The following is a 26,138-nucleotide window of genomic DNA, read 5'->3' on the forward strand; positions in this document are numbered from 1 at the left end:
TATCTATATATCCTTTTCAGTGAATTGACTTTTCATGTCATGTTTTGATCATCAAGTATAAGATCTAGCTCTAGAGTCCATTTTTATTTGTCTAAAAATTTTAGTTTTCCATTTAACATTTAAGTTTGTGAGGCATTTACCAGCTCTGTTGAGATATATTTGACATATAGCCCCAGCACTATTTGAAAAAGCTATCTTTCTTCCTTTGAATTGTTTTTGCACCTTCACTGAAAATCAGTTGGGAGTATTTGTGTAGGTCTGATTTCTGGGTTCTCTACTCTGCTCCATTGATCTATGTATCTATCCCTCCACCAGGACCATAAAGACCACCAGGTCTTTATTATTGTAGCCACATAATAAGTTTTAAATATTTCATTTTGAGAAATTGTAAATGGTATTGTATTTTTAATTTTGGCATCCATTTCTTCATTGCTAGTATATAGAGATACCATTTATTTGTATATGCTTGTATCCTGCAACTTTGCTTAACTCACTTATTAGTTCTAGGAATTTGTAGCTTTGGGACTTCCTACATGTGCCATCATGTCCTCTCCAAATAGGGACAGTGGTTTTTTTTTTTTTTTTAATGTTTATTTATTTATTTTTAGAGAGAGAGAGAGGCAGAGACAGAATATCAAGCAGGCTCTCCACTGTCAGCGGGGAGCCTGATGTAGGCCTCAATCTCACAAACTGTGAGGTCATGACCTGAGCCAAAATCAAGAGTTGGACACTTAACCAACTGAGCCACCCAGGTGCCCCCAAATAGGGACAGTTTTATTTCTTCCTTTACAATTTGTATGCCTTTCATTTCCTTTTCTTTCCTGATTATACTGGCTAGAACTTCCAGCATTATGTTGAATTAGAGTAGTGAAGGCAGACATCTGTTAAACAACAGAAATTCAACTGTGTAAATTTGAAGGCCTAATTGGCTTTATTAGGTGATTCATGAATTGGGCAGCATCCCATCTAGCAAATAGAGGGGAGCTCTGAGGAGTTGTACAAAATGGTAGGTATATAGGAAGGAGGGTGGGATAAGAAGTTATCAAAAGAAAGGAAAAGATTGTTTAAGGCAAGTTCACTGTAACTTAGAAGGAGAAGGGCAGGAGGTCTTATTAGGTGGATTACCTCATCTTCCTTTGGGGAATGGAGAACCCATGTGACAGATTACCTCATTGGTGCTGATCAGAAAATTTCTGACTCACCAGTTAAGACTACATTTCTAGGGAGGTTGAAAGTACAGTTAGGTTATGGATTAAGCCCTGGTTTGGTGACTTGGCCTAGGTGCCTGTGGGGCCTGTGGTTTTCTTTTTAACACATCCTTGTCTTGTTACTAATCTGAGGAGGAAAGCATGCAGTCTTTCGCCATTAAGTTTAGTGTTAGTTATAAGTTTTTTATAGATGCTATTTTTCAAGTTGAGGAAATTCCTTTCTTTTCCTATTTCTGAAAGGCTTTTTTAAAAAATCATAATGGGTGCTGGATTTTGTTAAGTGCTTTTTCTGCATTGATATAATTATGTGATTGCTCTTCTTTAGTCTGTTAATATGGTGGATTACATTGATTTATTTTGAGGTACTGAAAGTGTCTTGCATCCCTGGAATGTACCCCACTTGATAATGGTATATAATTCTTCTTACATATTACTGGTTTTGGCATCAAGATAGTAATGGTTTCATAAAATAAGTTAGGAAGCATTTTCTTCTCTCCTATATTCTGGAAGAGATTGTGTAGAATTGGTATTAACATTTAGTAGAATTCTCCAGTGAAACGGAAAATTTCTTTTGGGGGTGTTTAAATCATGAATTCAATTTTCTTAATAGTTACAGGGTTAGTCAAGTCATCTATTTCCTATTGAGTGAGTTTTAGGAGTTTGTGTTTTTCAAGGACTTGGTTAATTTTGTCAAAATTCTCCAAGTGTGCAAAGTTGTTGTTAGTATTTCTTTATTATCCTTTTGACTTCTGAGGGGTCTGAAGTGATACTCATTTTGTTCCTGATATTAGTAATTTGTGTTTTCTCTTTTTTTCTTTGTCAGTCTTACCAGAGTTTGTCAATTTCACTGATCTTTTCACAGAACCAGCTCTTTGCTTCATCGATTTTCTCTAATTGTTTTCCTGTTTTCAATTTTATTGATTTTTCCTCTTATTTTAATTTCCTGTTTTCTGTTTGCTTTGGCTCTATTTTTGATCCCCACCCCCTAGTTCTTAAGGTAAGAAATTAGATTATTGATTTGAGACCTTTTCTCTTCTCTAGTGTAAGTATTTTGTGCTATAGATTTCCCTTTAATGAACATTGATTTAGTTGCATCCCACAAATTTTGCTATGTCGTATTTTCATTTTCATTCAGTTCAATGTATTTTTAAAATCTCTCTTGAGATTTCATCTCTGACCCATAGGTTATTTAAAACTGTGCTGTTTAGTTTTCAAGTGTTTAGATATTTTCCTGTTATCTCTCTGTTATTGTTGACTTCTGCTTTGATTCCATCGTGGGTAAAGAATACATTCCATTTTCTTTTCATTGTTTTTTAATTTGTCAAGGTTTGTTTTATGGCACAGGATGTGCTCTAACATAGTCTGTGTTCCATGGGCATTTGAAAAGAATGGGTATTATTCTGTTGTTGGATGGAGTGTTCTATAAATGTCAAATTAGATCCTGTTGGGTGAGGGTGTCGCTGAGTTCTTCTATATCCTTGCTGATTTTTCATTTAGTGGGTCTATCCCAGCTCCCCACTCAGCCTTCTCTGCTATCATCCTAGTAGGGAGGTTTGGGGTACCTGGGGTACCTAGCTATGGCTTAGCAAGGGTAGAAGTCTTTTTTCAACCTTTCCATTGCAGGTGGGGTTGGGGATGGAGCCACATTTTTTTCTTCCTGTGGTATTTGCTGAAGCAAAGGAGTTATTGTCTAGAATTTTCTACCTTGCTAGTCTATCTCCTTTTCTGGTCCTTTGGTTAGAGGCACAGACTTTTTGGTTTTGCTTTTGTCTGCACCCATTGGTGTTTCCAGATTGCAAGCTTTTTGAGCTTCAACTCTGGAATATATGAAGCAAAACAGAGATCCAGGGAACATACCGACATGTCATTCCTCGAGTTCTGAGGCCTCTCGCTGGTGTTCCTTCCTCCCTCGATCTTTCCGAGTCTTTTGTGTTGTTTTATTTATATTGTTGAGGGGTTTTGGTTGTACTTAGTTTGTAGTTTGTAGTTTTACTTGAGGAATAAGGAAATGTATATCTACTCTGTCTTCCCAGAAGCAGAAGTCCTAACTTAATCTTTTAAAATGTTAACTAATTTTGCAGAGTATGAATTTTATCAGTTTATTTAACTATTTACCTATTTTATGAACTTAGATTGTTTCTACATTTTGATGGCTGATATTTCAATAAACATCCATTCAATAAATATTAAATAATTAAATATTAAATAAATTATTAAATCATTTTATTTCAACAATTTAGTAAATATATATTATACATTATATTATATATGTATAGAATAAATTAAATAATAAGTAAATCATCTTACACACTCTGGATTATAGAACATGTGTATTTTACATACTACTAGGTGCTTCCAAATTCCTGCCAGTAATGCTGTACTCCACCCAGGAGTGTATGAGAGTAGCCGTTTTGCTCACCTCCATGCCAACACTTGATAAAATCAAACTTTTAATTACCAGGGTGACAGGTGAAAGATGGTATCTGATGGTTGTTTTTATTTCATTTCATTTACTTGATTACTAGAGGTTGAGCATTTCTTCAAATGTCTATTGGCTAATTGCAACTCTCCTGAATAGGTTGACCATATACTTTGCCATATTTCCTTTGGGTTGTTTCCCTTTTTATTGATTTACAGAAATCTCTCTCTCTCTCTCTCTCTCTCTCTCTCTCTCTCTCTCTCTTACACACACACACACACACACACACACACAGAGAGAGATTAATTTTTTACCTAATAATATGTTGCAAGTAATATATTTCTCCCAGTTTACCAGTTGTCTTTTGCCTTTATTGATGGTGTCTTTCATCTAAGAAGTGTTTTTGATGTAGATTCAGATTTATCAGCCATTCCTTTATGCCTTGTGTGTTGTGTGTGTGTTGTTTTAAAAGGATTTCTGTACACCAAAGTCACAAACAATTACATCTATATACTTTCCATTGTAGTTATAGGTATGTTTTATTTTTTTAATATTTATTTATTTTGAGAGACAGAACTTGAGTGGGGGAGGGGCAGAGAAAGAGAATCACAAGCAAGCTCTGCACTGTCATTTCAGCGCAGATCCCAATGTAGGGCTCGATTTCACGAACCATGGGATCATGACCTGAGCCAAAATCGAAGAGTTAGATGCTTAACCAACTGAACCACCCAGGCACCCCTATGTTTTATTTCTTATGTTAGTTGTTTGAGCTATCTGGAATTGTGTGTGTGTGTGTGTGTGTGTGTGTGTGTGTGTGTGTGTGTTTAGAATGCAGTAGGGATCTAATTTTAGTTTTTTCCAAATGAAAAGCCAGTTGTTCCCATACTATGTATTGAACAGTCAATCCTTTCACCATTGGCTTGTAAAGGCCACTTAGATTATTTATTTAGTATCTTTAAATGTGTTGATTTGAGGGCTTTCTATTCTCTTTCATTCATTTGTTTATTTCTGTGCCAATATCACATCTTATTAATTATTATAGATTTTATACCTTGTATAATAAATTATTCCTCATTGTCCCCCCCCACAATTGTTTTAGCTCTTCGTATAAATATTCTCTTCATTATGGATGTTCAAATCAGTTTGTCAGGTTCTATGAACAATTCCTGTGCAGATTTGATTGGGATGGTAATGAGTTTACAGATTAATTTAAGGAGAATTGACATCTTTTCTCCTCTTTTCCATACAACTTTTTCTCCTTCACAAAGAACACCAGGGCTCACATGAAAGATGCTTAGGGGCTAAATAACCCACACAATACCCTCCCACCCCACCCCCCACACGTTTGTTCCTATGTATTTGTAAAAGCCTGTACTTCAAACTCCATGGGTAAATATTTATTAGAAACATGGACTCTGGGCACTAGGTCTGTTGTTCAGTGGTACCCCAAGGTGGGGGCAAATCCTTTTCCTGATTAGAAAGAAAAAAAACTCCCCAAATTCTGGCTTGATAATGTACTTCGTTGGACTTCAAGGAAGGGACTGAGGAGTGGATGAGGTAGACAAGCAGCACATAGTAACATGAGGAGACAGTGGAGTCCTGATTTTCTGTCTGGGAGAGCCCAGGATGACTGCAAGTATGAACGGTGGAGGTTGGGAAGTACCAAGAATTAGGAGCAGCCCCCTATTACATGCTGCTTTCTGTAGGGTGAGGTCCTGGAGAACTATGGAACCACCCATTCCCAGCAGGGTGCTCTCATTGATGTGTCCATCCATATAGGGTATATAGGGGAAGATGAGCTGGGTTAGTAGCTGGGCTTATTGGGCCTGATGTTCTGGATAGACTAACAGTGTGGGTATGGAGGTGGATCTGGCTACCTGTGGGTACACTGCTGACATAACATTCCCCAGTTCTATGGAATTTCTGTCTTGGTGGGGGTGCTGGTACCTGGATAATTTACCCTCGAATAAAAATGGCCCATTCTACCACAATAGCGCCATGCTGCCTGCCCAGGGGTATGTTCATTCAGTGTCACTAGCTGGCAGCAGGCACTCACAGCCAGTTTCAAGGTCTTGATCCTTGGCCTTGGGATAGAGCTGCCCACTCAGTGGCTGTGGCGAACTGAAGGAGGATATTTGGTAGCATAAGGCAGCCTTGCAGTTTAACTAAAACCCTCCAAACTTTTCCCAAGGAGGACATAGGGGCTGGTTTAGGGGTTCTTTGGCATGTGCAGATGCTGTCTGGACAAGGAGCTCTGCCCTCCCATGTTCTATCTGGCTGACAGGATGGACACTGCCCCCAGACATGTGTACTCTCCCCTTCCCCCCACAGGGTCATGGTCTCCAAGGCAGGAGTGGGGCTTGAGCCACCAGCACTACTCTATGGATCTTAGCATCTAACAAGACCAACAAAACGTCACTCTAATAAAGAAGGCAAAATCGATTGCAGTAAATACCCTAGGAGGTACAAAGTGCTATATGGATTGTACTTACCTCACTTTTAAAATCCAATCTATCATTAACTCTTTTCCCACTCTTGGATCTGTTTCTTTTTTCCCCCATTCTCATGATTCTTACTTAGACCCTACTGAGTGCTACTGAACTACCGTAGGTCCATTTCTCTGATCTGTTTTTCCTTTGGGTGCATCTTCCTAACTCAAAGCTCTGATCATATCCTCTACTCCATAATAAAACATGATTACAGAGTCAAGCTGAACACCCACCTGACTTTCTTCTCAAATACCATTTATAGCTTTTCTTTAATTTCCCAAATAGTCGATGTTTATTATAGTGGTTGACTTTGAAGGTCCTCTATGATGTGGTCCAACCTTCCCTTTCTGTGTATGTGTGTGTTGTGGGGAGGCGGGCTGCTTAGGAGGACACTGCAGGTTGATGCTGTGGAAACCGCACCTTGAACTTTGGAGTCAGGGATAACTGGTTAATCTAGTGCTTCCCCCGCTTCTTAGCTTCTTGACCCTGGCCGTCACTTCACCTTTCTCTCATCCTCAGTTTCCCATTCCGTGAAGGCCATGTAACAAAACAACCCCTATTTGAGGTTACTGGTAAAGATTCAATCACTGTGGTGGTGAGTGGGTCTTCCAGCTCCGGAAGCTTCCACAACGCGGTGGGTTGGAGCAGGGCTAAGCACGGGGTGGCGGAGCAGGTGCTGGCACACAGCTGCCATAGGGGGGCTTCTCCGGGGCTCCTTTTCGTGCGCAGAGCAGCTCCGGGCATCTTGGTGCGTCACCAAGCGGGTGCAGAGGCGGCGAGGCTGCGGGGGCGACTGGAGCGGGTGCAGCCGGCACAATGAGTAATGGTCCCTCAGTACTTCCGGAACAAGAAGCTCCTTGGAAGTGGCCCGCTCCCGCCCGCGTTCCTCCTCCGCCCCATGGAACAGCCAAGGCCGCCCAGCGCCCAGCAGAGGGAGCTGCAGTGCAGCCGCTCCAGCTGCGATGGGCAGGTGCTGCTTCTGCTCAGAGGAAAAAAATCTGGGGCCCAGGCGTGGGGGTGGATGGGGAATGTCTCTGAGCCTGCAGCCCCGGTGGTGGCTTTGTTTTAACACAGAAATGAAATGTACCTAAAAATGATCATTCCCCTGGGGTACCGGGGTGGCTCTGTCGGTTAAGTGTCCGACTTCAGCTCAGGTCATGATCTCATGGTTCACGAGTCCGAGCCCTGCATCTGGCTTTGCGATAATAGCACAGAGCTTGCTTGGGATTCTCTCTCTCCCTCTATCCCCCCCCCTCTTTGTCTGCCTCTCCCCCACTCTCTCTCTCTCTAAATAAATAAACGTTAAAAAAAAAAGTATTTATAATTTTTTTTTCCAACGTTTATTTATTTTTGGGACAGAGAGAGACAGAGCATGAACGGGGGAGGGGCAGAGAGAGAGGGAGACACAGAATCGGAAACAGGCTCCAGGCTCTGAGCCATCAGCCCAGAGCCCGACGCGGGGCTCGAACTCACGGACCACGAGATCGTGACCTGGCTGAAGTCGGACGCTTAACCGACTGCGCCACCCAGGCGCCCCCCCCCCCAAAAAAAAGTATTTAAAAACATGATCAGTTCCTCTGCAGAGTGATGGAGCCGACAGGGTCCTACTGGAGAGTGACTCTTCTTGCCTCCCCCAAGCTTTTGAGCAGAATTGTTGGAAGCAGGCGACTTACCCAGTCTTCCTGGAGAGGGTCCCTGATAGGGTGGGTCTCCTCTTTCCAAATAGTTCTGCTGAGGTGAGTCTGAGCCAGCCCTTGACCTTCTCCTCTCTGACCTTTCCCACCCAAGGTGAGAGAACTTACAAAGATCTGGGCCGACTGTAATGAAGGGCAGGAGCAAGTGCTCTAGCTATCAGGGTACCAGGGTTTCAGTGCCAGCACCATCTCAAGGTTGCTGTGTGACCTTGGCCATGTCATTATTCATTGATTCATTCACTGTCCACAAAGCATTGACAGGAGGGGGGGATGGATGAGACCAAAGCTATGAACAGACAGTTACCCCAAACTTAAAACAGCTACGCCTCACACGGGGCCCCACACATAAGTGTTCCATGAATTTTTGCTGAAGAAATAAATGATATGACTTAATCACAGCACACTAGGGCGGGGACTTTTTGTCACTGATGTGTCTCAGGTGCCTACAACAGTGCCAGACACACAGTGGGCGGGCACACAGGGCCAGAGGGGAGGATGATGGAGACAGAGAGATGAGCCTGTGCCAAAGTACAGAGCCCTCGCTTTTTCCGTTTCCGGTTTTTTAAGTGGTCCGCCAGAGTTGGGAGGCAGCAGCCCCTGGGTTACTTTGAGTTAGGGTTGCTGCTTTTGGTGTAGAAGACGGGAACCGCCTGTGTGCCGACATTTTGGAGAAGTGGTCGGAGTTGTGAACAGTCAAGTGGAAGAGAAGGAGGTGACTTGTACAAAGAAAGACTGACAGTAAGTATAAATATTTGGATTATGGCAAGATGAGCTTCCTGTTGCCCAAGCTAACTAGCAAAAAAGAAGTAGACCAAGCAATAAAAAGTACTGCAGAGAAGGTATTGGTTCTCCGATTTGGGAGAGATGAGGATCCTGTCTGTCTGCAGCTAGATGATATTCTTTCTAGGACGTCTTCTGACCTGAGTAAAATGGCTGCTATGTATCTGGTAGATGTGGACCGAACTCCCGTTTACACGCACTATTTTGACATCAGTTATATTCCATCTACTGTGTTCTTCTTCAATGGGCAGCACATGAAAGTGGATTATGGTTTTTAGAATATAGATGTAAGATCTTCATTGGTCTCTACTAGCTCTAACCTGTTGAAAAGTGTGGATGGATCTAGAGAGTACACCTGAGGACAACTTGACAGTGAAGGGCAGACCCTGGTGCGAGAATACTGACATCAGCATTTTATACCATGAGAAGGAGAGGCCATATTTTCATAGGACACAAAGGTACATTAATGAAAGGTCAGTGTACTGAAGGCTTAAACAGCAGGAAGGAATAGAAGAAGTTAGAAGAAGAGCCTTCTGTTTACAGGGGTTCTGAAACCTTTCTTCTGGGAGACCCTTAATAGCAAGACCCTGTCTTTGTGAAAGGGAAGACTCAGGTGGCTTTCATTTGGCTCCCAGTAAAGGATAGGTTTCTTCCAACTGGGAAAAGCATACCCTATTGAGGAAGAGACTTGTAACTCTTTACCAAGTTCCAGAATGTTCGTAGGGATGTTAGGGATCAGTTGTTTTAAGCCCCTCTGGAAGGAAACCAGGGACTGATGGCAGGGAACTGAAGGCACTTGGCAAACATGTGGCCACACTATGATCTGGACTCAGCAAGTCCAGAAGTCCTGCCTTTACCCCATCTTACTTTGTTTTCTGAAGTGCTGGTGTGTTGGAGCACAAATAATAAAATACTGCCTGTGCCAAAACCCTTGTTTTCATCCCACGTTGAGCTAGCCTCTTCCTCATCAGCCCACACTCTTTCCCCTAACACACGTCAAAGAAGAGGATGCAGTGTAGAGAGCTGAAGTTCATATCCAGACAGACCTGGGTTCAAAGTGAATTCAGCCTCACTATCTAATAGCTGTATGGCCTTAAACAAATCACTTAACTTCTCCAAGTCTGTTTTCTTGTCTATGAAACCAGGGTAACAGTGACCTTTCTAAGGCCTGCTGTTTGGTAGACACTCAGTCAATGAGTATGATCCCCAGGGTGGGAAAGTTTGTTTCATCTTATGGATTTTGAGTTGGCTTGGGGTGTTTTCTGCCACACTCATAGTAGACTCTATACCACTTAGCTGCTGCTGTACCATAAATGAGAGAATAAAAAAGGCCTAAGGCTAAAAACAGCACACACACACACACAAAAAAAGTACAGAGCCCTCAGTGTCCTCACCCACCTGCATCTTGATTCCATCCGGTAAGAAAAAAAAGGATAGGGTTGGCCCTGTAGTCACTCAGATTCTTCTAGTACTAAACTCTCTGATCCTAGAAGTGAATACAGTTACCCAGGTTAGGGCCTGACCAGTGCTGAGCAGCTTTGCATTCTGGGAGATCTGGGTTTTGAGTTTGGCTCATCCCAACTTCAGAATAAAGGCTCGGCAATCTTAGACACCTCTTTTCCACCCTGTCACTCTGCCTTTCACTTTGGAAGTCCCTCTCGCATCCCCATACAATCAATTGCACCATGAAAGTCAGCACTTATTTGTATATTGCCATAATTTTTCTTTGTATTAATTTTATTTTTGCAATAAAGCCTTTGTTAATTACAGGTTTTTTAACTAACACAGGTTAATTGTGGTCAAACCAGAAAAGTATCACAGAAGAAAATAAAAATCACCTGTACTTTCACTACCTGATATGTTTTCCTTGTAGATTTGTTATGCCTTCATTAAAATCTACTTACATGTGAGCTCATAAAACACACTGTCCCAGATGGCTGCCCTGTGAGTCTTAGGTTCCCAACAAAGCATGAACTGGGGGCAGTCCTCTCTTATCCTCCATTAGTTGTGTCTCTGATTGGAAGACATGTTGTCTGGGACCCCAAAACTCCAATTCTTTAGCCAGCTGTAGATCATCATGCTAAGACCTCAAAGGACTCAGAGGACTTTTCATTTGGAAGCGTGGCTCTGGACCCAAAGCCCTATGTGGCTTGCTCACCCTGTCTAGAGTTGGGCTACATTATGTGGGAAGCACCAGGCCTTGCTCCAGACCAGAGACAGCACTGAGCAGCTTTCTGGGGGACCTGGCGAGAGGCTGCTTAGAAACGTACTTCCCCACCTGCCTGAAGGGCCCCCCCAAATAAACCCATAACCCTAGCTTGCTCAGTTTCCTCTTGCCCCTCTAATGAAAAGCTCTATCCCCAGAACACTGGTCCCTTTTTGTGGCCTGGTTCCTTGCTATTCAGTGTGTGATCCATCGGCCAGCAACATAGAAAACAAGATCTCTAGATGATGGGTTTTTTTTTAAGTTTTTATTTATTTACTTAGAGAGAGAGAGAGAGAGAGAGAGAGAGAGAGAGAGAGAGAGAAAATCCCAAGCAGTCTCCACACCACCAGCATGGAGCTTTATTTGAGGCTTGGACCCATGAACCATGAGACCATGACCTGAGCCAAAATCTAGAGTCAGATATTCAACCAACTGAGCCAACCAGGCGCCCCTAGATGATGGTTTGCATGTTAAAGTTTAAGAAGCAAGGTGCAAACTCTATTTAAGAAGGTCTTAGGTGGAATCTGAAATTCTTCATTTTCTAACACGCTCCCAAGTAATAGGGATACAGCTTGTTTACAGAGCACACTCTGAGTAGCAAACATATAGGAGCCTCTTTTGCCCTCCCTTATGCTTCCTGAAGGCGAAGGGGCAGGAGAGCCCTAGAGGCTCTCTCCCTAGAGGTTAGAATGTGTACACACACACACACATACACACACACACACACAGTTGAGGGCTATGTCGTGGGTGTCAAATAAATGTTTGATGAGTGAATACATGAAGTTGAGGAGTAAGAAGACCTAAAGCTACACTCGCATTCTTCCAATACTTGCCCATTTCAGTGGCAATATCATCAGCTTCTGACTCACCAGATGGAATTGGTTCCATTTTTGGAGCCATTTTTGCCCTGGCTCTGTCTTTTCCTTTCTCACTGCTTCTATTCTCATTCAGATAATTCTCATCTATCCTCTACCTTCCTGCCTCTGGTCCCTTTCCCCTCTAGTTTACTAACAAAACTCTACAGCTACACACTAGACCTCAAAGACATATTTCCAGAATCTTTCTTTTCCACTCCAAACCTGCTTTTGCTACCTTGGTGTCTCTGGTTCTTGGAAACCATATCTGCTTTTCCCAATGTCCCCAGCTCTATTACAGCCTGATGTTTAGCTTCATGCCCACTTTCATCCTAGACGCTGCTCTATGACTTGACCTGAACTGTCGTGCCCTTGCACCCAACAGCTTTTGTATTCCAACCTATTTACAGTGCCCCAGAACTCTGGTTGGTCTACAGGGAAAGTCAAATATGGCAGCCTCGTTCTCTCTTCACATATTTCTATTATTTTATATATCGTCTTCATAAGTACATTCTAAGCTCTTGTAGGGTAGGGATATCTGTGTCTTATTCCTCTCTTTATCCCTTGCAACACAAGCATCTTCTTTCATTCATTCACTCATTTCTTAAAGACTGAATGTCCATTCTATGCCAGGCCTGATACCAGGTGTTAGGGCAACAGAGGGCAGGCAGACACAGTCTAGTATAGCCTAGGAGATTCAAGGTAACAGGGAGGTCTAATAACATGAGATTGGCAAACTGATTTGAGGCCCAGAATGGTAGAAATATTTGGGAACATGGTTGATGAACAGGCAGGGACTGTCCATGCCTAGAACAGATAAGGAAGAAAGTTGGGCCAACAGATGTTGGAAGGCTACCTTTAGAAGCCTGGGGGAGAAGTGGGAGAAGGAGATGGAGTATTGTCTGCTTTTTCCAAAATGACTGCCTAGAAGGGGAAGTAGTGATTCTGGTTCTGACAAAAACAACATTTCCAGTTGTTACCTGAAACAATAGGATTTGGAGGGGGGTGTGGTTCTGAGAGGTGGGTGATGTAATGGGAATGGCACTAAACTAAACTTCTTTCTAGAACTCAGATTCTGTGACCCCTTGACCTGGGTCTCAGCGCCAGTTCTCCCTCTTGCTGGCTATCAGACCTTGGCTAGCTCCATTCCCCTACCACAGCCCCGCTTCTTCCTCTCTGACTTGGCAGGATGTGGAGTGGGGTGGTGTTCAAGGAGCTTGGATTCATGAACAGTAAGCTTCCTCCAGGCTGTTGACATTCTTGGCATGCAACGGGAACAGAAGCATGGATTAGGAAGGCTCAAGCAGCAGAGTGGACTCAAGTTGGGGAGGTGGGTGAAAAGTGGAAGGAGAGAGGGCCCGACTAAGTTGCCACATCTGCACAGTGAAAGGGGGGATCAACCGCCTCCCTGACCCATGAAAACTACAATAAGTTAGAGAGGCTACAGTTTTCCATATTGCCCTTTAGCTTGTTAGAAGTTTGTAGGCAACCCCCAGACTCTTAAATGGGAGGCCCAGGGCATGGCAGAGCCAGTGACTGCAGTGCCTTGGACATCTGGGGGAGGGGGGACAGCAAGTGAAGTCATGAGGGAGGCTACAGGGAGAGGACTTGGGGGACTCTCCTGAGGTAAAGCCCAAGGGCAGGCAGTCCCTGAAAAGGAGCTCTCTTCTTGGCCTCAGAAGACCTGGCCTTGGCATGAGTTTTAAAGGAAACATTTAAAGATCCCAGGTCTCCAAAGAATACAAATGGCATGGTATTACGTGAGGTGTTGGGAGTTATTTTGCATGTAGGGGAACTTAGCTGGAGGTAGCGCTTTGCCTTGGGGGTTGGATCTGCACCCTAATCTATAGAAGCCCATTTGTAAAAAAAAAAAAAAAAAAAAAAAAAAAAAAAAAAAAAACAGAAGGATCTAACACTTAAAGAGCATCTGCTCCCTCCTAGTTGAGGATCTAAGCACTTTACATATGCTCATTAACTCTGCACATCCTCCTAGCAACCCCTGTTTTACATCTAAGAAGACAGGCACAGAGAGGCTAAATACATTGGACTAGATCACACAGCTAATGAGCCTAAGGAGCAGAGGAGCAGGCTGATCTGTCTCCAGAGCAATAAACTGCAATGCTATTAGTGGCCTCTGTTGACTGACATCAGTGGAATTACAGCTCTTTTAATACCACATTACACCTGTTTCAGGTAGCTCAAAAAACCATGAATGCTCATCACTACCTCAAAATTATGATAGTCATAGGGACACCTGGGTGGCTCAGTTGGTTAAGCTTCTGACTTTGGCTCAGGTCATGATCTCACGGTTCATGTGTTGGAACCCCACGTTGGGCTCTGTGCTGACATCCAGGAGCCTACCTCAGATTCTGTGTCCCCTTCTCTCTATGCCCCTCCTGCACTTGTGTTCTCTCTCTCTCTCAAAAATAAATAAACATTTAAATTTTTTTTAATTATGGTAGTCATTAGACCCACTACTAGATCTTGTTATATTGAATGTGTTAATCAAGATACACATATGACTAGATTATAAATTGTGTTTCAGCATACGGTAATCAGTTTCCTTTGTAATCCTTCATAATTTATTGGATGCATTTAAAAGCATTTTATCCATTGGGGTCCCTGGGTGGCTCAGTTGGCTAAGCATCTGACTTTGGCTCAGGTCATGATCTCGTGGCTCGTGAGTTCGAGCCCCGTGTCAGGCCCTGTGCTGACAGCGTGGATCCTGGAGCCTGCATCGGATTCTGTGTCTCCCTCTTCTCTGCCCTCCCCCCACCACCTCAAAAATAAATAAACATTAAAAACATTTTTTAAAAAGCATTTTTTTCCAAGAAAGTGTACAAAGGCAGCATCAGGTCGCCAAAGGGGTCCACAGCATGCTCTAGAAGGTTCTTCTGATATTGGGTAGGCTGAAGACTTCTGATATTGGGTAGGCTGATATTGGGTAGGCTGTGCACTGAGCACCCCTCTGTGCCAGGCACTTCACCTATATGCTTTCACAGCAGCCCCATGAGTTGGGTATGATTATTCCACTTGACAAATGAGGAAACCAAGACTAGCAAGGAAGGAGCCTTATCTCTACAGTCACCATCAAGTAAGTGGCCAAGCTGGGACATGCATCCAGGTGTGTCTGACCAGAGTCCACTTTGTAACCACTGCAGCTCTCTGTCTTCCTTGAAAGGTTAATGTCAGCCCTCAAATGCAGCTCCCTCAAATACAAATGACCCCCAAAGTCAAAGGACACCTGAATGCACACTAGGTGACACTACTTTTTCAGCCCCAGAGCATCCTCAGACGTGAGGTATAGATTGAGGGCACTTCCAGGGAGAAGGGGAGCATCTGAGAACATTACCAGGCTTGATGCTACTGCACCCAGAGGGATGCAAAATAATAGCTGACAGCTGCATGCCTGAGTTCAAATCCCAGGCCTGCCCCTTGTACACTCACAGACCAATTTGATGCCTCAATTTCCTCAACTATAAAATGAGGATGATAATGGTACCTCCTAAGATGATAGTGGTGGTAAGGATTCAGTGAAGCAACACAAAAAGCCTTTGGCACTGTGCCTGACACTGTGGTGTGAGCCATTGCTATTATCTTCTCCTGAGAGGGATGCATGGAGGGAGCCTGGGGCTTCTGGAAGAACTTTGGGAGATGCTGACCCTTTGTCCTTCCCCATACCTGTTATCTGGTCACCCTTGCCCTGATTCCCAGATGTAGTAAGCAGCAGAAACCCTCAAATCTGTGGTTCACACCTCTGACTGCACATTGAAATCACCTGCAGAGCTTTCATGATGGCAGTGCCCAGTCCCCACCCCCACCCCCAGACTAACAGGACCTGACTCCAGGGATGAGGCTCGACTAGGAGCTTTTTTCCAAAGCTCTTCAGGAGATTCTAATGCAGAGACAGCTAAGAGCTATGCCCTCAAAAGGAAATGGGGCTGTGTGCTGCTCTTTGGGGACAATGAGTAAGGAGGCAGAAGCTTGGAGACCATGCCCCGCTCTGCAGACAGGATGAAAAGGAACAGAAGCCCAGGCATGGAGAGGAAGTGGGCAGCTATAGGGAGGAAGAGGAGCTGGAGCCCACAGTAAGAAAGAGCTACAGTGGAGCCACCAGGGCCAGAGCCTGGCTCCAGGCCCCACCAGGATGATGTCCTAGGTGGTTTTCCCACAGAAGGAAATGGGAAATATGGGGGTGAAGGCAAGATGAGGATGTGCTCGCAGCCTCTTTCTGTGCCCTCGAATGGTAGCTTCTGATGGGTTGCTAACACCTTGCAAGGAACCTGGGAGATGGTCTGTTCCTCCTCCTCCCAGACACAAACAAAATGGCTCCCCATCTACCCACTCATAAGCTCACACCCAGATTCCACCTTCACCCAACACAGCAGAAGGTCCCAACTCCAGTCCATGTAAATATCTGGCAGCCAGAGCAGAACCGGGATCAGATACCAGGTCCCCAAGGGTGCTGCCTTCTGCTGTAACAGGAGACTGCAGCAAGCTGGGAGCTCAGCAGGGCTGTGATTATTATGTTTTCACATGTCAAGAAAGGAAACAGGGGCAGAGAGGAGGAAGGTGACTTGTTCTCAGTGACATAGGGAGCAGTGGTAAAGGCAGGACTCCTCATCCTGTGCTCCTTTTCCCACACTCAGCTTTGGCTCCTAATCTTCCAGTTCCTGGAAACTGACCAACTCCCCACCATGGCCCTGTGTCTGTAACAGGGTCTCCTGAGTCACCCAGAAGCGGTCTTGAGTGGGCTGCTCTGAGAGAATGTCAAAGAACCCTCTAGCTCTGAGTCTGAATCAAGAGTGCAGGTGTGGGACATTTGGGGTTCTGTGATCGTGTTGCCTTCCCCCCATCTTTTGTTCTGGGACATATTTTGGCTAGGTGAGATTTTCCTCTCTCCCCTCCCCCCCACCCGCCCCAAAGTGGAGACTATGTCTTTAAGAAAGGACGAGTCAGAGCCGCGGGGATCAGTTTCAAGCAACCCTCAGAAGGCGAATCTGGATTGAGTTTAGGAAGAAAAAAGAAAGGGTTAGCTTTGGTCCTGCCTCCTTTCCTTTCTCTCCTTTGCTTGTCCCTCCTCCGGCCTTAGTTTGGAAAGTCTGTTAACTTGGCCAGGAGGTTACGGAGCCCAGGGCTTTCCCCAGCAGCCTTGTCCTCTCACCTTGTCCCTCCTCCAGCTCCCGAGCACACGATCTGGAGGACTGCTGGGCAAGTTGCTGGAATGACTAGGTACGTGGCTGGGACGTTTTAACCTTCGCACTTTCAGTGAGGTCTGGGGAGTCCAATACGGACCTGGTGGGAAATGGGAGGGGGGCCCTCAGGACCTCCAAGAACCTTGGTAACTGAGTCAGGAAGAAGATGGATAAGCTTTGGCCACAATCCTCTCGGTGATTCCGCCAGGGGCTCTGTGTTCGGGTGTCTGTAGGCTCAGAGAGGCTTGGTCCATGCAGCCTGTCCCCCTGCCCCACTTGTGAGTTGCCTACTCAACCCCTGCTGGGTGGGAGTTTGGGAATGTGGAGTGTTGAGTTTGCTGCTGGAGGAACTGAAGCCAGAGAGGTGCTGGGAACCCCATGAGAAAGGCAGATGGGAATACATCCAGCCCCAGCCATCTGTCTGTCCATGATACTCTGGTGGCATGTAACCTCTCAGATGAGGTAAATGGGATTCAGTCTGCTCGAGTTGCATTTGCTGAGGCTCAGGAGCCATTGCAAGGTCTTCTTGGGCTTGTTTTCACCTTTCTGGGATGATGACAAGCAAGGTTCTTAATTTTTAAGGACTCAGTTTACACTTCAGAGAAAAGGACTTAATGATACTTACCTGAAAGATGGGAACACAGAAAGAGGTAGAGAAGGCAAACTGGGCTGGTGATAGAGATTTCTGTAAGCTCAAGAATGTTATCCCTATATATTTTAGGATTCATCCATGCATTTATTTGTATATGTATTCAACAAACATCTGTTAAATGCCTATTGGTGCCCGTTGCCTATGTGGAAAAACTGACAACCCAATATGGCAGCTGGTCCTCCCACCTGACCTCCTTTGCCAGGTCTCTATTCCTCCCTTCCCTCACCCACATCCCAGCCCATTTGAGAGTGGAAGAGGCACCAGCTTCTAGTGCACTCAGGTGACCTGATGAAGGCATGATAAGTGCTGATGTTGTTGGCACTAGAGTAGGTAAGTCTCACTTGACAATTGTTTTCTCTTGAAAGAGACTTGGGCCTGAGCCCCAAACATGACCTCAACCACTGGGGAGGACTTTGAAGATCAGGAATCAGCAGGGATGCAAAAGTTTAGCCTAACCCCTCCCAGGCAGAAGGGGCAGTCAGGCGCATCTTTAGACATTAGGGGTAGAGCTGGGCCTCTGGTTGGGCCTTCAGCATCAAATGTGGGCCAAGCATTGGTTGGATTTGCCAAAAACATCTGAGGACTGTTCTTCTTGACTTAATGAGTTGTCATAACTTGGGCAGGAGGCATTCTGGGATCTCAGCCACCTAGGCTGTTGAGGATGGGGTGGGGTTGTGAATACTGGTTCTTAGGTGGTCCGTTGGATGTGGAAGGCTTAGGCATGGCACAGACAGGCGCGCGTCTCTCTGTGTGTGTGTGTGTGTGTGTGTGTGTGTGTGTGTGTGTTATAGGAAGTAGCTCCTATGAAAAAAGTCTGGCAAAAGCTGGGTGAGAAGTATAACCCTATCCTAGTAGGATTGGGATTCAGGCTTGGTCTCATAACTGGCAGGTTGCATAAGGGCCCAATGAATACAGTGAAGGGGCAATGAGACCAATGCTAAGGCCTGCTCACCCTGCTTGGGCAGAAATGGGAGTAGGGTGAGTGGATGTGTGAGTTTCGTGACGCTGGCTAAGAGGGGCTGAGTGGGACTGCCAGGAACTACCACCACCCTACTTAAAAAACAAACCTGCCTAGCAATATCTGTCTACACTGCACTCTGGCCGTTTTGGGCTTGAGCTAGGCTTATCTGAGGGGTTATTTCTGAGCCTGGAACGGACATAGGGAATGGACTGTGTGATTTCTCGAGGCTATGATGTCGACACTCTGCAAACTTATTATCCCTTGTTCACCCTTCAAATCCCACCATGGCTGCTCCTGACTCCCATGAAGGGCTGTCACAGAGCCAGACCTCCTGTTCTTGCAGGTAGGACCCTCTGCCCTCTCACGTGTGATGCCCACTTCCTGGATCACAGGCTCTGCCTGCAAGTTCCTGTCATTCCTTCCCAGAATAAAGCAGCTGCCTGAAACAAGTTGTTCAGCTGGGTTGCTGAAGGGAAGGGGGAAGGGAGAGCAGGGGGATTGTGTTGGAAAGGTTAAATGCCAGCCAGCATTCTAGAGATAAAATAGGGAGCTGGGCCTTCCCATCTAGAACAACTTCATGGAAGAAACTCAGTAAAGGTTGCTTCCTCTCCCTGGTGAGTGTGTATTTTTGAGAAATGTTTCCTCTCCATTTTCTCTACAAGTCTCATCATCTGAGGGGAGCAGCAGCTTTTGTGTACTATTTTCTTTTAAGTGGAGAAAATTTCCCCGGAAATGTAAAGCTGAGTGACTCCAGTAAAAAGATCCAAGCGAGTGAGGCTTCTGCCCAAGTATGGGAAAATATCCATCCATCTCTCCACTTAATTAGAAAAATGATCTGCTGAGTAGTGAGTCATGCTGCCCGTCAGCAAACAGCACCATCTCTAGCCACAGGGCCAGGAATAACATAGGTGAGAGATGACAGCAACAGTGACGAAGAAAAGATGCTAAGGGATTCGGATTCCTGATGCCAGCAGCTACTTGTACCACGTTTGCCCCCTCCTGTGCAATAGATAATGCGCTGAACAGAGCTGCATCATCTGTGACGCAGATCAATATGGCCGGGGCTCATCATGCATCTTTGTAAGTGGGATCCCTGCAGGGTGCATCCAGGATCAATCCACAGCTCTTTGGGTACCTTGGGAGTTTATTTTCATTCAGGAAAACATACATGCAGTAAATTGCATAAAGTACACTAGTTGTCAATGCACAGCTCAATGAATTTTTACATGTGTATACATGTGTGTAACCACCACCCAGATCAAAGTATAGAACATCTAAAGCACCACAGAAGGCTCACTTTTGCCCCTTCCCCTTGGTGTTCTTTATTTACATGTCCCAAAGTGCTACAACCAAATGTTTGTGTTCAGTGGTGTACTGGTAAATGTTTAACAGCCAGTTCTGGTGTGTGTAGTGGGGGTGCTGGGCTTTGTAGTGTCTGCCAATTTTTGTGGCATAAATATTCCCACCATGGCTGATTTCAAGCTACAGTTTAATAACTGGCTTGCAAAATTCTAAAAATTTAACAATTGGCTCCGGTGAGGAAGGACAAACTGGCTCTAGCACACCAGTGGTTGTGATGGAGTATCAAAGAGAGCCAGGTCCACCGGTCTACCCAGCCCAGCCTTGTGGGGTGCCTGTAAGGGCGTGCTCTCAAATATTCCCAGGTCCAGCCCCCTTAGTGAGGAGAGAATTGTTCACAGGATTTAAAGTGATCTCTAATTTCTTTTGTCCGTGCACCAGACATCAGTTGTGCCCCTACCTCATGGCAAGCTCTAGAGTCAAAAACATGAGTAAACCACGGTTCTATCTCTAAAGGAGTTCAGGTAATTTAACACTTGGAGGGAGAGGCAGACATGCGGAAGTCCTCATATGAGTGAAGTCAAATGATATTTGTCTTTCTCTGACTGACTAATTTCACTTAGCGTAATAGCCTCCAGTTCCATCCATGTAGTTGCTCATGGCAAGATTTCATTCTTTTTGATTGCCGAGTAATACTCCATTGTGTGTGTGTGTGTGTGTGTGTGTGTGTGTGTGTGTATTTATGTATACCACATCTTCTTTATCCATTCATCCATTGATGGACATTTGGGCTCTTTCCATACTTTGGCTATTGTTGATAGTGCTGCTATAAACATTGGGGTGCATGTGTCCCTTCAAAACAGCACACCTGTATCCCTTGGATAAATACCTAGTGGTGCAATTTCTGGGTCGTAGGGTAGTTCTATTTTTAGGTTTTTAAAAAAGGTTTTTTAACATTTATTGATTTTTGAGAGAGAGAGACATAGCACGAGTGGGGGAGGAGAGAGAGAGAGGGAGACACAGAATCCGAAGCTGGCTCCGTGCTCTGAGCTGTCAGCACAGAGCCTGATGTGGGGCTCAAAGTCACAGAGTGCGAAGTGCGAAATCATGACCTGAGCTGAAGTCCAACACTTAACAGACTGAGCCACCCAGGTGCCCCTATTTTTAGTTCTTTGAGGAACCTCCATACTGTTTTCCAGAGTGGCTGCACCAGCTTGCATTCCCATAAGTTTAGCCATTCTGATAGGTGTGGTGATACTGCACTGTGGCCTCAACTTACATTTCCCTAATGGCTAATGATGTTGAACATCTTTGCATGAGTTTATTTGCCATCTGTATATCCTCTTCAGTGAAATGTCTGTTCATGGCTTTTGTCCATTTTCTAATTGAATTGTTCATTTTTTTTTTTACTTTTGAGTTTTGAAAGTGCTTTATGTATTCTAGATACTAGTCCTTTGTTAACTATGTGGTTTGCAAATACTTTCCACTACTCTGCAACTTGTGTTTTCATGGGCTTTTACAGAGCAAAAAGTTTTAACTTTAATGAGGTTGAATTTATAAAATTTTTCAATTTTTCCTTTTATGCCTTGTCCTTTCAGCATCAAGTCCAAGAACTCTTTGTCTCACCTTAGATTTTCTCTAACCCATTTTGAGTTAATTCATTCTTTTGTAAAGTGTGAGGTTTAGGCTGAAGTTGTTTGTTTTGTTTTGTTTGGAGGTGTTTTTGTTTTGTTTCATTTTGATTTGATTTTGGGTGTTTGTTCGTTTGTTTGCCTGTGGGTCTCAATTCTTTCAGTACCATTTGTTGAAAGGGCTATCCTTCCTGTATTGAATTACTTTTGCACCTTTGTCAAAATCAGTTGGGTGTATTTTGTGGGTCTGTTTCTGGGTTCTTTATTTTGTGCCATTGGTCTGTATACTGACCTCATAAATGAATTGGGGGAGTGTTCCCTCCTTTTCTATTTTCTGCAAAAAACTGTGTAAAATTGGTGTTAATTTTTCTTTAAATGTTTGGTAGAATTCTCCAACGAAATCACCTTGGCCTGGAGATTTCTTTTTTGGAAGCTTTTCAAATTTTGAATTCAGTTTTTTAAATCATAGAACTATTCAGACAATCCATTTCTTGATTGAGCTTTGGTAATTTGTGGTTTTGAAGTATTGGTCCATTTCTTCTAAGCTGTTGAATTTGAGTATTAAGTTGTTCATAATATTTGCTTATTCTATCTTTAATGGTTTCAGGATCTGTGCTTATATCCCTGTTTTATTCCTTATATTGATGATCTGTGTCTTCTCTCTTTTTCACCTTTGTTTGTCTTGCTAGAGGTTTATTAATTTTGTTGATTTTTTTTGAGCCAGCTTTTTTTTCATTGTTTTTGCCCAGTTGCTTTTTCATTTTCAATTTCATTGATTTCTGCTCTTATCTTTATTCTTTCCTTAAATCTTCTTGCTTTGGGTCTATTTTTCTTTTCTACTTTCTTGGGGAAGGAACTTCCAAATTATGGATCTAAGGCCTTTCCCCTTTACTGATATAAGCATTTAGTGCCATAAATTTCCCTCTAACTACTGTTTTAGATCCCACAAATTTGGTATGTTGTATTTTAATTTTTACCAAGTTCAGTGTATTTAAATTTTTTCTTTGAGGCGTCCTCTTTGACCCATGATTATTTAGAAGTGTGTTGTTTAATTTCTACATGCTTGGAGATGTTCCTGTTGTCTTTTTAAAATTGATTTTAATTTTGATTCCATTATAGTCAGAGAACACACTCAATATGACTTCATATATTTATATTTATTTATTCATTAATTCATTCATTCTGTTTTGTTTTGTTTTTGTTTTTGTTTTGAAGTAGCAATTAGTAGAAGTTTATTGTGCACACACCAGAAAGACAGTTTGCAAACCAGGAGCATTCAAACCAAAATCATTCATTAAGTTTTGAAAGAGAGACAGAGAGCACAAGCAGAGGACGGGAAAAAGGAGAGGGAGAGATAGAATCTTAAGCAGGCTCCACATCCAGCACAGAGTCCGACACGGGGCTCAATTTCACGACTGTGAGATCATGACCTGAGCCGAAATCAAGAGTCAGACACTTAACTGACTGAGCCACCCAGGTTCCCCTCAGATATTTTTAATGTATTGAGGTTTGTTTATATTCTAGGATACACTTCATCTTAATGGGTGTTCCATGAATGCTTGAGAAAAATGTGTACTCTGTTCTTGTTGGGTGGAGTGTTTTATGTATGTAAGTGAGATCCTATGAGTTGATTGTGTTGTTGAGTTCTTCTGTGTAGTAGGTCTATCAATTATTGCAAGTGGAATTTGTAAGTCCCCAATTATAATTGTGGATCCACCTATATCTGCTTTCAGCTCTGGTAGCTTTTGCTTCTTGTATTTTGCAGCTCTATTATTTTTTATATACACATTTAGGATTGCTGACTTCCTGGTGGATGTATCCTTTCATCATAGGTAATGTCTTTTTTTCTTTGTAATTTTATTAATTCTAAAGTCTCCTTTATCTGATATCAATATAGTCTCTGTTGCTTTCTAAAATTAATGTTTGCATGACATATCTTTTATCATCTTCCTTTCAGCCTACGTATATTGTTATATTTGATGTGAGTCTCTTGTGGACAAGATGTAGTTGGGTTATGTTTTTTAGTCCACTCTGCTAATCTGTATCTTTCAGTTTTAATATATAGACCATTTGCATTTACTGTAATTATTGATATGTTAGTGCTTAAGTTTGCCACTTTATTTTTTGTTTTCTGTTTTCCTTTTCCTGTCTTCATGTGGGTTACTTGAACACTTTTTAGAATTCTATTCTGATGTATCTGTAGTGTCTTTGAGTATGTCTCTTTGTATAACTTTGCTGTAGGGAATTATGTTATGTTATATTATATTATATTATATTATATTATATTATATTATATACAGTTGCTGGTGTTGTCACTTCACCAGTTCAAGTGAAGTATAGAAATATTACTTCCCTTTATGACTTTTTAACCTACCTCCATTTATAATTGTCTTAAATATTTCTTCTACATATATTTAGAACTACATTAGACAGTATTATAGTTTTTTTCTTCAACCATGAAACATAATCTAGAAAATTTAAGAGAAGAAAACCGTACTGTATTTATTCATATTCCTGCATACCATGTGCTTTCTTCCTTCCTGATGTTCCAAAATTCCTTCTTTAATCATTTCCTATGTTTAGAGAGCTTCCGTTAGCTATTCTCCCAGAGTAGGTCTCCTGATGACAAATTCTCTTAGCTTTCCTTCCTCTGAGAATGTCTTGATTTCCCCTTCATTCCTGAAAGATATTTTCATTGGATGTAGGATTCAAAGTTGACAGCACTTTTCTTTCAGTACTTAAAAAATGTGCTACTTTTTTTTCTGGATTCCATGATTTCTGATGAAAAATTTGCTCAGTTGAAATGTTTGTCCACTGTGGATAATGGATTGTTTTCTCTGATTACTTTTGTCTTTGTCTTTAAATTTTCAGAAGTTTTTAAATAACTTTTCTTGGTGTGAATTTCTTTGGGTGTATGCTATTTGGGTTTGCTTACCTTCTTGAATCTGTAGGCTTATGTCTTTTACCAAATTTAGGGAGCTTTCACTTTTATTTCTAGTCTCACTTTATTTCTTGTCTCCTTCTGGGGCTCTGATGATATAAATCTTAGATCTTTTGTTATTGTCCCACAGTTCTCTGATGCTCTGTTCATGTGTTTTCAGTCTATTTTGTCTCTGCTATTCAGGATCTATAATTTCTATGTTCCACCTTCAAGTTCACTGATCCTTTCCTCTGTCATATTCTTTCTTCTGTTGAGCCTATTTAGTGAGTTTTTGTTATTGTATTTTCAGTTCTATAATTTCTATTGGGTTCTTTTTTATCTTCTATTACTTCGGTTGAGATTTTCTATTTTTATTTTTCAAAAGTATTTGTTAAAGCTTTTTATGATGGCTACTTTAAAATTCTTATTCATTAATGCCAACATCTGACATATGCCAAAAACATCGGCATATGTCTTTTATCATTCATGTTGTGATTTTCCTGGTTCTTGATATGATGAGTGATTTTTTGTGTGTATACTAGACCTTTTAGATATTATGTTAGGAGAATCTGGGTCATATTTTAATCTTCTATTTTAGCAGAGAATCATTCTGTATAGATTTCATAGGTAGGTCCAGCCCACTTCTGTGGGCTGTGGTTCCAATGACAATTTCATTTTCAGAGCCCATGCAGTGCTATTCTGGCCTACTTTTCTCATCCAACTGGTGCTTTCCACAGGAACAGAGTGCACTTCTGTAGGACTGATACTACTAGGTGGCGGTGGGAGACACCAGACCTGTGAAGAAGGAAAACTTTTCCAGGACAGATGCCTGTGGAGCTCCTACTTGATTCCTAGTGGTCCAGTGGTAGCAGATGGTGAGTCCCCAGGCTTCTTGATCTTGGTAAACAGTGAGAGATACAAGGCTACAAAGCAGAGAGTGGCTCACCCAGCCAACTCTCTTGGAAACCCAGTGTCAACAGGGCTCCCACTCAACCTCTGCTAGTGCCACCAGTGAAGGAAAGGTCTGCCTAGGCCACTTTCTGTCACTGAGTGGAGGGCTGGGAGATGCTAGACCTGGGTTGCCTCTGCCACTGGGTGAAAGATTGAGAAAGGCTGATCAATCGTTTTAACACAGAATCCAAAGCACCAGGAAGCTCAAAGAATCCCAGTTTTCTTTGGCAGCATAGGACTCATATTTCTAGGTGCAGGGTATGAGAGTGGGGCCTGGGAGCCTGGGATCTAATTGCACTTTTTGTCCTTGGACAAGTCACTTCACCTGAGTCTCAAGTGCCTCTTCTATAAAATGAGGTGAAAGTGGTACTTCCTTCCCCAGGGTTGTATGAATGTCATAAATGATTTATGGTCATGAGAAACATGATATACCACCAGTCTCATGCCTGTTGCAGCAGATTCTCAACAAAGGAGTGTGTATAAAAGGATGAGGCAGGGGCAGCCTGAGACCCTTTGTTGCCATGAATTTTCAAAATTATAAAGTCTTTCAAACATTTAACAAAGTAGAGAGACAAATGTCAAATCTTAACATTTTGCCACCTTTGCTTCAGATCTTTGCTAAGAAATAACTTATCATGATCTAGCTGTGAGTTCTACCCCATCCTAGCCTATAAAAAGCCAGTATCTGTTTCTAATTCCCATGCATGTATTTATACTTTCACCACATATGTGTGCATCCATAAACAATACATATTATTTTTGCATGTTTTAAAACTTTATATAATTGGCATCATACTGTGCATACATATTCTTCTGTAGCTTTCTTTTTAAAATATTTATCCATGCTGATACATGAGTTATAATTAATTCATTTTTATT

At 42.8% G+C, this 26,138-nt stretch overlaps 1 protein-coding gene and 1 long non-coding RNA gene across 2 annotated transcripts in view; both read left to right on the top strand.

Moving 5' to 3' along the window:
• Nucleotides 1–26,138, top strand: part of NHSL2 (NHS like 2) — a 279,106-nt gene that overhangs the window by 129,568 nt on the left and 123,400 nt on the right. The gene's annotated exons all lie outside the window — the stretch shown is intronic.
• On the top strand, nt 7,376–12,055 carry LOC121025297 (uncharacterized). Its single transcript, XR_005788006.1, has 2 exons — nt 7,376–7,430; nt 7,670–12,055. It is a non-coding gene; the product is annotated as an uncharacterized LOC121025297 (long non-coding RNA).

This window comes from Herpailurus yagouaroundi, unplaced genomic scaffold (assembly GCF_014898765.1).
Source record: "Herpailurus yagouaroundi ecotype Mexico unplaced genomic scaffold, PumYag 67569, whole genome shotgun sequence".
NCBI classification, from domain to species: domain Eukaryota; kingdom Metazoa; phylum Chordata; class Mammalia; order Carnivora; family Felidae; genus Herpailurus; species Herpailurus yagouaroundi.